The following is a 12798-nucleotide window of genomic DNA, read 5'->3' on the forward strand; positions in this document are numbered from 1 at the left end:
TGGGTGGGCAGGGGGTTGCTCCGTGCAGCGACTGGCCAGCTCTCACCTTCCCCCTACCACCAGCTGCAGCCGCTGCTGGTGCAGGAACTGTGGATGGATGCAGAGGAAGAAAGGCTCCTCCATGCAGCGGCTGGTCCGCTCTCTCACCCCCTCCCCTCAGCTAGTGTTGGTAAACATGTGTTTAATGAATACAGAAGCAAACAGTACTGTGATCGCTGTCTGTATTCTTTAAGGAAAGGGGCTATTAATCACTAACACATAGCAAACTGTGTTTACTATATTTAATTTTATGAATTAATAGGAGTCTCTATACAGACTCCTATCTCATTCATCCACGGTGCAGCTCAGGCTGCAGAGAAAGGGACAGTCTCAAACAAGAGGTCTTCTTAGACCCCTGATGTCTCTCCAAAGACCCCCTTCACTCAAAAAAAGTTTAAATAATAAAAAAAATAAAAGAAATTGTACGTGTACAGCAAAAAATAGTTGTAATTTTTTTTTTAAATAAAACAAAAAACATAGTAAGAGCCCTTGTTTTTGGCGTGATTGGCTGGTGGTGGGTGTCAACGGACAGGAAGGGGTGTGATAATTTTAAATGGGGTGGGGGGCACCCAATTTCAGTCTTGCCTAAGGCAGCATGAAACCAAAATACACTGGTTTGTGTGTGTGTGTGTGTATAGATGTAGATATCTCAGTTGTGCTCATAAGTTTACATACCCTGGCAGAATTTATGATTTCTTGGCCATTTTTTAGAGAATATGAATAACACAAAAACTTTTCTTTCACTCTTGGTTGGTGTTTGGCTGAAGCCATTTGTTATCAATCAACTGTGTTTACTATTTCTAATCATAATCACAACAAATTACCCTAATGACCCTGGTGATTTTGGCCTGATAACATGGACACAAGTTGACACAAAGGGGTTTAAATGGCTATTAAAGGTAACCATCCTTACCTGTGATCTGCTTGCTTGTAATTAGTGTGTGTATATAAAAGGTCAATGAGTTTCTGGACTCCTGACAAGACCCTTGCATCTTTCATCCAGTGTTGCATTGACATTTCTGGATTCTGAGTTGTGGGGAAAGCAAAAGAATTGTCAAAGGATCTGTGGGAAAAGGTAGTTGAACTGTATAAAACAGGAAAGGGATATAAAAAGTTATCCAAGGAATTGAGAATGCCAATCAGCAGTGTTCAAACTCTAATCAATAAGTGGAAAATGAGGGGTTCTGTTGAAACCAAACCTCGGTCTGGCAGACCAACTAAAAAACAACTGCCAGGAAAATTGTTCGGAATGCAAAGAAAAACCCACAAATAACTTCAGGTAAAACACAGGACTCTCTGAAAACATGTGGTGTGGCTGTTTCAAGATGCACAATAAGGAGTCACTTGAAGAAAGATGGGCTGCATATTAGAGTCGCCAGAAGAAAGCCATTACTATGCAAATGCCACAAAGTATCCAGCTTACAACACACCAAACAGCACAGAGACAAACCTCAAACCTTCTGGCACAAAGTCATTTGGAGTGATGAGACCAAAATGTAGCTTTTTGGCCACAACCATAAACGCTACATTTTGGAGATGAGTCAACAAGGCCTATGGTGAATGGTACACCATTCCTACTGTGAAACATAGCGGTGGTGATGTTTTGGGGATGTGTGAGCTACAAAGGCCCAGGAAATTTGGTTAAAATTGATGGCAAGATGAATGCTGCATGTTATCAAAAAATACTGGAGAAATATTTGCATTCATCAGCCAGGAAGCTGCGCATGGGACGTACTTGGACATTCCAACATGACAATGATCCAAAACACAAGGCCAAGTCGACCTGTCATTGGCTACAGCAGAATAAAGTGAAGCTTCTGAAGTGGCCATCTCAGTCTCCTGACCTCAATATAATTGAGCCACTCTGGGTAGATCTGAAACCTGCAGTTCATGCAAGACAGCCCAAGAATTTACAGGAACTGGAGGCTTTTTGCCAAGAGGAATGGGCAGCTTTACCATCTGAGAAGATAAAGAGCCTCCTCCACAAATACCACAAAAGACTTCAAGCTGTCATTGATGTTAAAGGGGGCAATACACGGTATTAAGAGCTGGGGTATGTAAACTTTTCATTTCTGTAATTTCTGTTGATTATGATTTTAAACACAGTTGATTGATAATAAATAGGGATGAGCATTCTGTTCGGGTCGAATATTGGCTGTTCGCCCATTCGTCGAAAACCGAACATTATGGGATGTTCGTGCCAAATTCGAGCGGTGCGTAACGGCTCATAATGCACTGCATTGCTGTATGATGATTGGCCAAAGCATGCACCATGACCTGCATGCTTTGGCCAATCCCAGCGCCCTCAGCTAAGATATATATATATATATATATATATATATATATATATATATATATATATATATATATATATATATATAGAGAGAGAGATATATATCTATATATCCACTGCATACAGTTTAGCTATATCTGACTGCAGGCCGTTCCTGGTGTACTTTTTCTAATATACTTCAGGCGGTGTACACAGTACCATGCACCCCTAGTGCAGTAGCTACTACTTTTCTGGTGGTGTACACAATACATGCAGTGCACCCATAGTTGCTATTAGACTTCTGTTGGTGTACACAATACCGTGCACCCTTAGTACAGTTGCTACTACTTTTCTGGTGGTGTACACAGTACACAATACAGTGTAGTGTGGTGTTGCAAAACAAAATCGCCATCATATTCAGAAGGCCACCAAGGAGAGGCAGACGCTCGCAGGCCATTTAAAAGAGGGCAAGCAGGCTCTGTGTCTGCAGTCCACAATGCTGGTCATGGACATGGTGCATCTTCTGCAGGTGGCCGTGGGTTGTCCTTTTTTTCTGCTGCTAGGACAGGGGCAGAAAAATTGGGCTTGTGGTGGTGGTGCCACAACACTGTAACCCCTCACAGATACTCTTGTTGGGCGTAGGAACGGGCCCTGCTGTGAAATATTAGATCAAAAATTGTAATTACATGCCCCTGTTAAACAGGGACAGAAAAATTGGGCCTTAGGAAGTGGTGGTGGTGCCCTAAACCAAAAACATTGTTGGAAGCTAGCATCATCAAGATTGAGGAGGAATAGAATAGTCACTCAGCATAGGCAGTCTTCAAGGGATCCCAAATCCATAGAAAAATCAGTCAGTTACATCAGGATCAGCAGCAGCTATCAAGCACCTGATGCTAATGTAACAAGACTGATTGATTGATTTTTATGAATGTGAGCCTATCAACGGAGTCTGTGGACAGGCACACTCTGATCCATTACAAACCCTCCAGCAGCACTGAATGTGCGTTCAGAAAGAACGCTGGGTGCAGGACAGGCCAGTAGCTCAATTGCATATTGAGCTAGTTCTGGCCTGTGGTCCATCTTCAAGACCCAGTAACCCAGTGGATGTTCTGTTGGAAAGGGCTCCAAGTCTGCTCTTGCCCCTAGATATTCCTGCACCATGTAATGCAGACGCGGGCGATGGTTGCTTGAACCGATCAGACCTTGGCACTAAGGACTGAAAAATTGTCTAAAGGCATCGGTCAGCCAGCCACCTTCTCCACTGCTCTTCCTCTGAATGAAGCCTCAGCAACACGTTGTCCAGCACCAGGAATTTGTAACCTCTCAGGGTCTGGAAATGCATTGCACAAACCTTTCTTTAAGGCCTCCTGAAGCTGTTTCATCCTCTGCTCCCTCTGCGAAGGCAGGATGACCCTGTGTAACCTCACAGGGTCTGGAAATGCATTGCACAAACCTTTCTTTAAGGCCTCCTGAAGCTGTTTCATCCTCTGCTCCCTCTGCGAAGGCAGGATGAGTTCTGCAACCTTACCCTTGTAACATGGATCAAGAAGGGTTGCCAGCCAGTAATGATCCCTCTCTTTGATACCACGAATCCTAGTGTCCTTACGCTGCATGGCCTCCCTGATTCTGCAAAGCCTGCGAAAGTTTACAGAGGCATTCGATTGAGTCCTCTGGGTCACTAAGGATCACATAATCCGTAACAACCTCCTCCCAGCCACGTACAACTCCTTGGGTTTCTGGGGACTGAAAACCATCCCTTGAAGACTGCTGCTGAGTGTTATCCTCCAAGTCCATGCTGACGCAATCCTCCTCCTCCTCCTCCTCTTCTTCCTGTGTGTTTGGCGGGCCTGCAGGAATAATATCTGGATAACGGGGGCCTTGAGAGGTAAGGAAGTCCTCCTCTTCCTCCCGCTGTTCTGCCTCAAGTTCCCTGTCCAGCCTCAAGTTCCCTGTCCATTATTCTATGAAGCATGTGCTCCAACAGGAAGACAAGAGGGACAGTATTAGTGATGCATGCATTGTCGCTGCTCACCATCCTCATGGCCTCATCAAATGGTGACAGGACAGTGCATGCATCCTTGATCAATAGCCACTGGTGTGGCAAAAAGTAGCCAAGCTCCCCTGACCATGTCCTGGTGCCATACTCACACAGGTACTCATTGATGGCCCTCTGCTTCGTGTGCAGCTGCTGCAGCATTGCCAACATTGAGTTCCACCTGGTGGACATGTCACAAATGAGGCAGTTGGTGGGTAGGTTGCATTCCCTTTGAGTGTCATTCAGCCAAGCACTGGCATCGTATGACAGGCGGAAATGACCACAGACATTTCTGGCCTGCCTTAGGAGATCTTGTAAGCCTAGGTACCTGGTCACGAACCGCTGCACCACCAAATTCAGGATGTGTGCCAAACATGGAACATGGGTCAAGTGTCCCTGTTGGAGGGCGGAGAGAAGGTTGGTGCCATTGTCGCATACAACCATTCCTGGCTGAAATTTAAAAATACTAGTGACTGCGCCACCCTACTGTTTTGAAATTAAGTACACCACTAGTTTACTCAAATCTGTTGTGTAACCAGAATTCTATACTTCAATATTATATTCAAATACACATAGAGGCTGCTGGGAAATTTATCACGTCGTTATGCAATTTCCAGCTGGGCGAGAGCGAGACGCGGAACGCAGATCATGTGAAAACTAGGCTTGCACCATACGCCGGCCTGGAAACTACACACGAGATTCACCCATTAACAACTGCTGGAAAAGCTTGGTGCCGGCTTATGGGCACCCCAAAATGTGAGTGCATAGTCCTTTTTTATCTTTTGTATCAAATAAATATCCATTACATATTGCGCAATGATCGCTGTTTATTTTCTATGATATGGTTTGCCTATAGCAATTGGGGCCAGCAAGGAGAACGGTACAGGTGGAGTGGTTATCCCTTCTAATGAACCAAAGGCACATACGTACCAGTATCTGGTGAGTGGTTAATATAGGTGGTGGTGGAATTGTCACTTTTAATGGTGGAAATGTCACAAGGAGAAATGGATGATTGACCTGACAAGCACAAGAATCACCTATTTATAAAGGACAGTTCACAGAGCCCTTTTATTAGCATAAATTGGACACTGTAGCAATTGTAGCAATTTGTTAGCATAAATTGGACACACTAGCATTTATATTTATTTAACGATTGTACCTGTATGTGGTTTTATGATATTTTTGGCATTTGGCACATTGCACTTTAAGTTTGTATATTTGAATATAATATTGAAATATAGAATTCTGGTTACACTACAGATTTAAGTAAACTAGTGGTGTACTTAATTTCAAAACAGTAGGGTGGCGCAGTCACTAGTATTTTTAAAATTTTATTTTTCACTTATTATTGGTGATTTTTTTTGACTGCAGCAACCAAATTAGGATTCACATTTATTTATTTTATTAAGTTATATATGCGCCGGTGACCCTCACATACTCATTCCTGGCTGAAGGTGGCGTCTACCACCTCTGAGCCTGCCCCTGCAGAGCTGGCAGAATCTCTACACCAGTGTGGCTTCTGTCCCCTAAGCAGGGGTTTAACCTTAAACTACGTAGAGGGTTCTTTACTGTAAGAGTGCAAGGATGTGGAATTCCCTTCCACAGGCGGTGGTCTCAGTGGGGGGGCATCAATACTTTCAAGAAACTATTAGATAAGCACCTAAGCGACCGCAACATGTATACAATGTAATACTGACATATAAGCACACACATAGGTTGGACTTGATGGACTTTTTCAACCTCACCTACTATGTAATTATGTAACTCATGCACCGCATGGCATCTTTTTGCCTGAGTGCTTGTGTAGCCCCTTGAATGCTTACAGAGCACCGCTGGTTCAGGGAACAAATCTGCAGAGAGGCCATAGAGGAAGAAGAGGAGGAGGGGGTGGAGGAGAGAGCTTTGGCAGAATCACTACTAGCATTTTGGAGGCCTGGTGGCGAAACAAGCTCCAACAATACTGAACCCTGTTCTGCATCCTTCCATGCTGCCAGCAGAGTTACCCAGTGAGCCATGAAGGAAAGTTAACATCCCTGCCAATGCCTGCTAGACCATGAGTCTGTGGTAAAATACACCTTACTGCTGACCGCTCTGTCCAGCAAGAAAAGAGAGCTGGAATGGCCTTCCGTGAAAAGATATGGCGTTTTGGAACCTGCAACTGAAGTACAGCACATTCCACAAATTCACGAAAGGGGGCAGAGTCTACCAGCTGAAAGACAGTAGTTGCAGTGCTGGCAATTTGGCCAAGCTATAATTGAGATGCTGAGCATGTGGATGGCTGGGACCAAATTTTTTTTTTACGGTTTAGCAACCGGGGTAGGGAAATTTGTCTGCTAAAATTAGGTGGTGGTGTATTGCTAGCAGATTGGCTGCAAGTACTTGGGACACCTATTGCTATACCTTCATTACTCTCAGTGGAGGTTTTCGAGAGGACTGGTGGTATAGTAGGGTTGGAGATCTCAGATGAGGAGCAAGGAGAAGTCCGCTTTTTTCTTTGTGGGTCTTTCGAGTGCTGTTGCCAACGGACTTGTTGCCTTATGAATTTATGTGAAATCTACATTAATGGCTGTAAAATATTGGAATTATGAATATATTTAATTTAGCTTTTATCTATGTAGGGCGGAACATGTTATCTTCACAGAAATCTCTGGTAGACCAGACAAGTCGGTGCCTAGACTTGTGTATACAGTGGAACCTCGGGTTTGCGAGTAACGCGGTTAACGAGCGTTTCACAAACCGAGCACTGTATTTCTAAAATTCCTAACTCGGTTTGCGAGTGTTCTCTCACAAAACAAGCAGGATTGTGAGAGGTGGGGGGCGCCGGAGCTGAGCAGAGCCGAAAGTCGCCGATCAGTGCTGTTCGGAAATGCACGGAAAGGCCACGGAAAGGCCCGAGGACAGTTCGGCTGACCTCGGCAAACCTCGGAAAGGCTAGTGAACGGAGTCTTTCCGAGGTTTGCCGAGGTCCGCCGAAGTGTCCCTCGGGCCTTTTCGGACGTTTCCGAGGCTCTCCAGCGCCCCCCGCCTCTGGCCGCATGCGGTATTGCATTCCATTGAAGTCAATGCGGAACTAATTATTTTCATTTCCATTGACTTCAATGGGAAAACTCGCTTTGATATGCGAGTACATTGGATTACGTGCATACTCCTGGAATGGATTATGCTAGTAATCCGAGGTGCCACTGTACAAACAATGGGATCCAAACCTCACTGTTTTGCACATACTCACTTCAAAGGATCCCAATGCTGGGATATGCAATGAAGGGAGGCCAACCCATAATCAACACTTAAAGCGGAGTTCCACCCTAAAGAGGAACTTCCGGTCATCGGATCCCCCCCCTCCGGTGCCACAATTGGCACCTTTCAGGGGGGAGGGGGGTGCAGATACCTGTCTAATACAGGTATCTGCAGCCACTTCCGGGCTTAGACAGCCGCAGAATATCCGCAGATGACTGACCCCCCCGTTGTGTTCTGGGAAACACAAAGTTCCCAGCACACAACGGGGACCAGTGCAGAGGTGCAGCGTGACTCGCGCATGCGCAGTAGGGAACCGGGCAGTGAAGCCGCAGCGCTTCACTTCCCAATTCCCTGACCGAGGATGGCAGCGGGGGCAGCCGAGAGCCGAGCGATTGATCGGCTTCAGCTGCCGACATCGCTGGACCCTGGGACAGGTAAGTGTCCATTTATTAAAAGTCAGCAGCTGCACTATTTGTAGCTGCTGGCTTTTTTTTTTTTTTTTTTTTTTTTCTTAACCACCTCAGCAAGAAGGTTTACCGTGGGAATTCATTTTTTCAAATTAATATTCAAAAATTCTTCCCCTTGGTCCTCACATCATTGTGGCTTTTAATCTATTTACTTAATTCATAACACCAAGTATGAAAAAGATGATATACCCCCCCCTACTTCTACTGTTTGTTATTACTTTCTTACTTCCTACCCCACCCCCCCTCCACCCCTCTACCCACCCCGAGACCATACCTCTTCACTTCAAGCCCTTTCCTTTCGTTTCCCACATCTGCCCTGGGTCGGGATCTGCCCTCTCCACTACTCATGAGACCATATCTCAGCTGCTTTTATAGATTTTTTAAATTTTTCCCATACTTCCCACTTTTCCCTATAAACCTCCATTTTTGTCCTGTCACTAAACCTTAAGTACTCCAACTCCTGTATCTCATTTATCTTATTGATCCATTCCCTCATGGTTGGTCTTTCTTTTCTTTTCCAATTTTTAGCAATTATGCTTTTAGCTGCATCTATACAGTGGGGCAGGAGTGTCCTGAGATAGGCCCTCGTGGGCATTTCGCTCAAGTGAAATATAAGAACCCTAGGGTCCTTTGGCAGATCAAAATTAGTGATCATTTTAGTGTATTTTTTAATCTCCTCCCAGAATACTCCTATCTCCCGACACGACCACCACATATGGGCCATCGTCCCTATCTCATTACATCCCCTCCAACAGAGCCGGGATCTTCCCCCATCGATTTTTTTGTATCCTATCCGGGGTCATATACATTCTCATTAGGCATTTATAATTTATCTCTAGTACTTTATAGTTGACTGACGTAGTCAGGAGTCGCTTCAGCATCAGGTCTACCTCTGGCTCGGTCAGCATTAATCCTAACTCCTTCTCCCATTTACTTATAAAAGCCCGGGTGTCCCCCCTCCTCAACTCCACTAATATTTTATATATGCGGGAAAAGCCCCCTCTTTCATCTGTTTCCATGCATATTTTTTCTAGTGGGAGTAAGTTTTTTGTTGTCCTAATTGGTTGAGGTAGGGATTCCACAAAGTGTTTCAGTTGACCGTAGCGCCATGGGTTGATACTTATCCTGTCTCTTCTGTTCTTAAGCTCTTGTATGGAGCATATTTTACCCTTCTCCACTACATCCTTCAGCTGTATGTTCTCATCTAGGAGCCATTTACCAAACCACTCTTCTTTCCCCGGCGGAAAATAATCTACATCCTTTAGAGACATTAACGGTGAGTTATATTCCCAATGTTCCCTTTTGTGTATAAGATCCCATATTCTAAGTGCATGTCTAGTGATTTCATGTGACTCTATATTATATTTTCTTATTTTTGGTGAACACCATATTATATTGTGTAAATTTGCCTTACTTATTTTATTTTCAATCTCTACCCAATGTTTTCCCTTATTTTTAACCCATTCTACCACTCTCGCAAGTGCAATAGCCTCGTAGTATTTACCGATATCTGGTGCTCCCCAGCCCCCTTTTCTTTTCACATTTATTAATTGAGTGTACTTTAACCGTGGAGTTTTCCCATTCCAAATGAACCTTAATATCAATGAATGTAGTCTTTTGAGGTATGCAGGTGGGAGCATGATTGGGAGCATCTGCATTTTATATGTTATTTTTGGTAAAATAACCATTTTCAAAATATTAATTCTTCCCGCCCACGACAATTGTCCCCGGTGTATTCTGTTTAGCTGCTGGCTTTTAATATTTTTTTTTTAAGGTGCAGCTCCTCTTTAACTCCCAGGGAAAATCCAAGTTAAGCTCCTGCTCAGAATAGTCGCAAGGATTTGCATTAAAGGGGGTTGACTTATGCAAAGTATAGGGATTGGAGATGTAGCCAGTCCTTAACCAGGAATAGGGAAGCTCACCAATCAGAGCCACGCTATGCCAACCAATGAGGCATTAGCATGTAATGATATACACAGACTAGATGGAAGGGAAACACATACTTTTATGGGAGAGCAACCATCATAATGGAACCTTGGTGCAAAGGGTAATTATGGGAAAGGTCTGCATTTTACTTGTAACTAAATATGTTTGTAGATTAATGTTTTCAGGAATATACTCTGTGTTCCTTCATGTAATTCTCTTATTTTAACCTAATATTTTCTTTCTCGGTGTAAACTATAGATAGATGGTTGTGTATTAGACTTTAAACTACTCACCAATAAATGTTATTGTGTTAAAGCTTTCACTCATGGTCAAAGAACTCTCATTTAACCCAAATCATATCAGAGATATTAAATCTCAAATATAGTATACAGGAAAAAGACTGCATGGGAGGTCGTCATATGTCTGGTCAAGCATGTGGTGCCCAAGCGACTGCTGTTGTGGCCACGCTTGATCTGCTTTAGACATAGGTTGCAAACAGCAATGGTGCGATCTGCTGCACACGTGTCCAAAAAGGCCCACACCAAGGAACTTTTCAAAATCAGCGGGGAGTCAGCAGCACCCTGCACCTGCAGAGCTCTGCGATGTGATAAAGTAGGGTGGCTGCCCCCTAGAGGACATCCTGCCTCATTGGAGTTGTGCCTCCTCCTCTCTTCTATCAGGCACCCAAGTAGAGTCAGTGACCTCATCATCCCCTCCCTCCTCGTCACTGAAGCAAACTTGGCACTATGCTGCAGCTGGGGGAATATGACTGCCAGTTTCTTGTCCTTCTTGGGCACCCCCTCTCTATGGCTCACGTTACTCCCTTCCTCAACCTGGGAACCAACAATGGAGCCTTCAATTCGCTGCGCATCCTCCAGCAGCATGTACCCGACACTGTGGTCGAATAATTTGTGGGACGACTCCTTGCATGATGGTGGGGCTGTAGAAGGAGTGACTGTGGACAAGGAGCCGGTGGAATAGGCCGCTTTGGCAGCTGCATAGGAAGGAAAACTACTTTGAGCCTGGGTGACAGAGGAGGATGAGGATGGCTTTGTTATCCACTCCACCAACTGTTTTGCATGTTCTGGCTCAATAACACGGCCAGCAGCAGAAAAAAAGGACAAGTGTGCCCCACGGCCACCGGCAGAGGATGCACCATGTCCATGACCAGCACTGTTGACTGTAGACACAGAGCCTGCTTACCCTCTTTTAGTGGCCTGTGAGCGTCTGCCTCTCCTTGGTGGCCTTCTGGACATGATGTATATTTTGTTTTGCAACCCCACACTATACTGTTTTGTGTACTGTGTACACCACCAGAAAAGTAGTAGCAACTGCACTACGGCTGCACTGTATTGTGTACACCACCAAAAAAGTAGTAGCAACTGCACTACGGCTGCACTGTATTGTAATTACAAGTTTTGATCCAATATTTCACAGCAGGGCTCGTTCCTGCGCTCAACAAGAGTATCTGTGAGGCTTTACAGTGTTGTGCCACCACCACCTAAGGCACAATTTTTCTGCCCCTGTTTAACAGGGGCATGTAATTACAAGTTCCAGCGCCCACCAAGAGTAACTGTGAGGGCTTACAGTGTTCTGGTACCAACACCTAAGGCCCAATTTTCCACAGAGTGTATAGGGCGGGCCATATAGTATATACAGGCGGTCCCCTATTTTCAAACATCCGACTTACAAACGACTCCCACTTACAAATGGAGGGAGACAACAGAAAGTGAGAGGAAATCTACCCCTAGGAAAGGAAATTCTCTCCTGTAAGTGTTAATATGGGAAATGGATGTCTCCACTGATGCTTTATCACCAATCCTTGTTTTCCTAATAACCCAAAATTTTCAAAATTCAATTGTCACTGGGACATAAAGTGAAGTGAAATCTTCTAAACAGGGGCACAGACAGCAAAACAAATGTTACAGGGGTGATAACCCCTGATCTAATTTCTTTTTATATGTACAAGTATTCGCCCATAGAGAACCTATGTCTGAATCCAGTCTTTCAATTTATTGCAGCATTTTATGCCTTGGTTAACCACTTCAGCCCCGGAAGATTTTACCCCTTAATGACCGGAGCATTTTTTGCGATTCAGCACTGCGTCGCTTTAACTGACAATTGCGGGGTCGTGCAACTTTGTACCCAAACAATTTTTCTTCCCCACAAATATTTTTTTTTTTTTTGTTTTTTTGTTTTTTTTGCGCTATAAACAAAAAACTGACAATTTTGAAGAAAAAGCAATATTTTTTACCTTTTGCTATAATCAATATTGATTGGTTTGCACAAACGTTATAGTGTCTACAAAATAGGGGATAGATTTATGGCATTTTTATTTATGTTTTTTAGTAATGGCGTTGAGCTACGATTTTTAGCAAGACTGCTACATTGCGGCGGACAGATCGGACACTTAACGCTATTTTGGGACAATTGACATTTATACAGCGATCAGAGCTAAAAATAGCCACTGATTACTGTGTAAATGTCACTGGCAGGGAAGGGGTTAAACACTAGGGGGCGATCAAGGGGTTAACTGTGTTCCCTCAGCTTGTTCTAACTGGGGGTGGGGGATGGGCTACCTAGGACATGACAGAGATCACTGCACCCGATGACGGGGAGCAGTAGATCCCTGTCATGTCACTAGGCAGAACAGGGAAATGCCTTGTTTACATAGGCATTTCCCCGTTCTACCTCTCCTCGTCACGATCACGGGCCATGGGCGGACATTAATTCCGCGGGACCCATGGGCACGCTCCCGCTGCACGCAGTGTGTGCCAGCTAGCCCTGGATTTTGAAGGGACGTACGGGTACAGCCTTTTGCG

The 12798-nt window shown here is 44.5% G+C and overlaps 1 protein-coding gene across 2 annotated transcripts in view; it reads left to right on the forward strand.

Moving 5' to 3' along the window:
• Nucleotides 1–12798, forward strand: part of OCA2 (OCA2 melanosomal transmembrane protein) — a 698229-nt gene that overhangs the window by 387242 nt on the left and 298189 nt on the right. The gene's annotated exons all lie outside the window — the stretch shown is intronic.

The sequence above is a fragment of the Aquarana catesbeiana genome, linkage group LG02 (assembly GCF_042186555.1).
Source record: "Aquarana catesbeiana isolate 2022-GZ linkage group LG02, ASM4218655v1, whole genome shotgun sequence".
NCBI classification, from domain to species: Eukaryota; Metazoa; Chordata; class Amphibia; order Anura; family Ranidae; genus Aquarana; species Aquarana catesbeiana.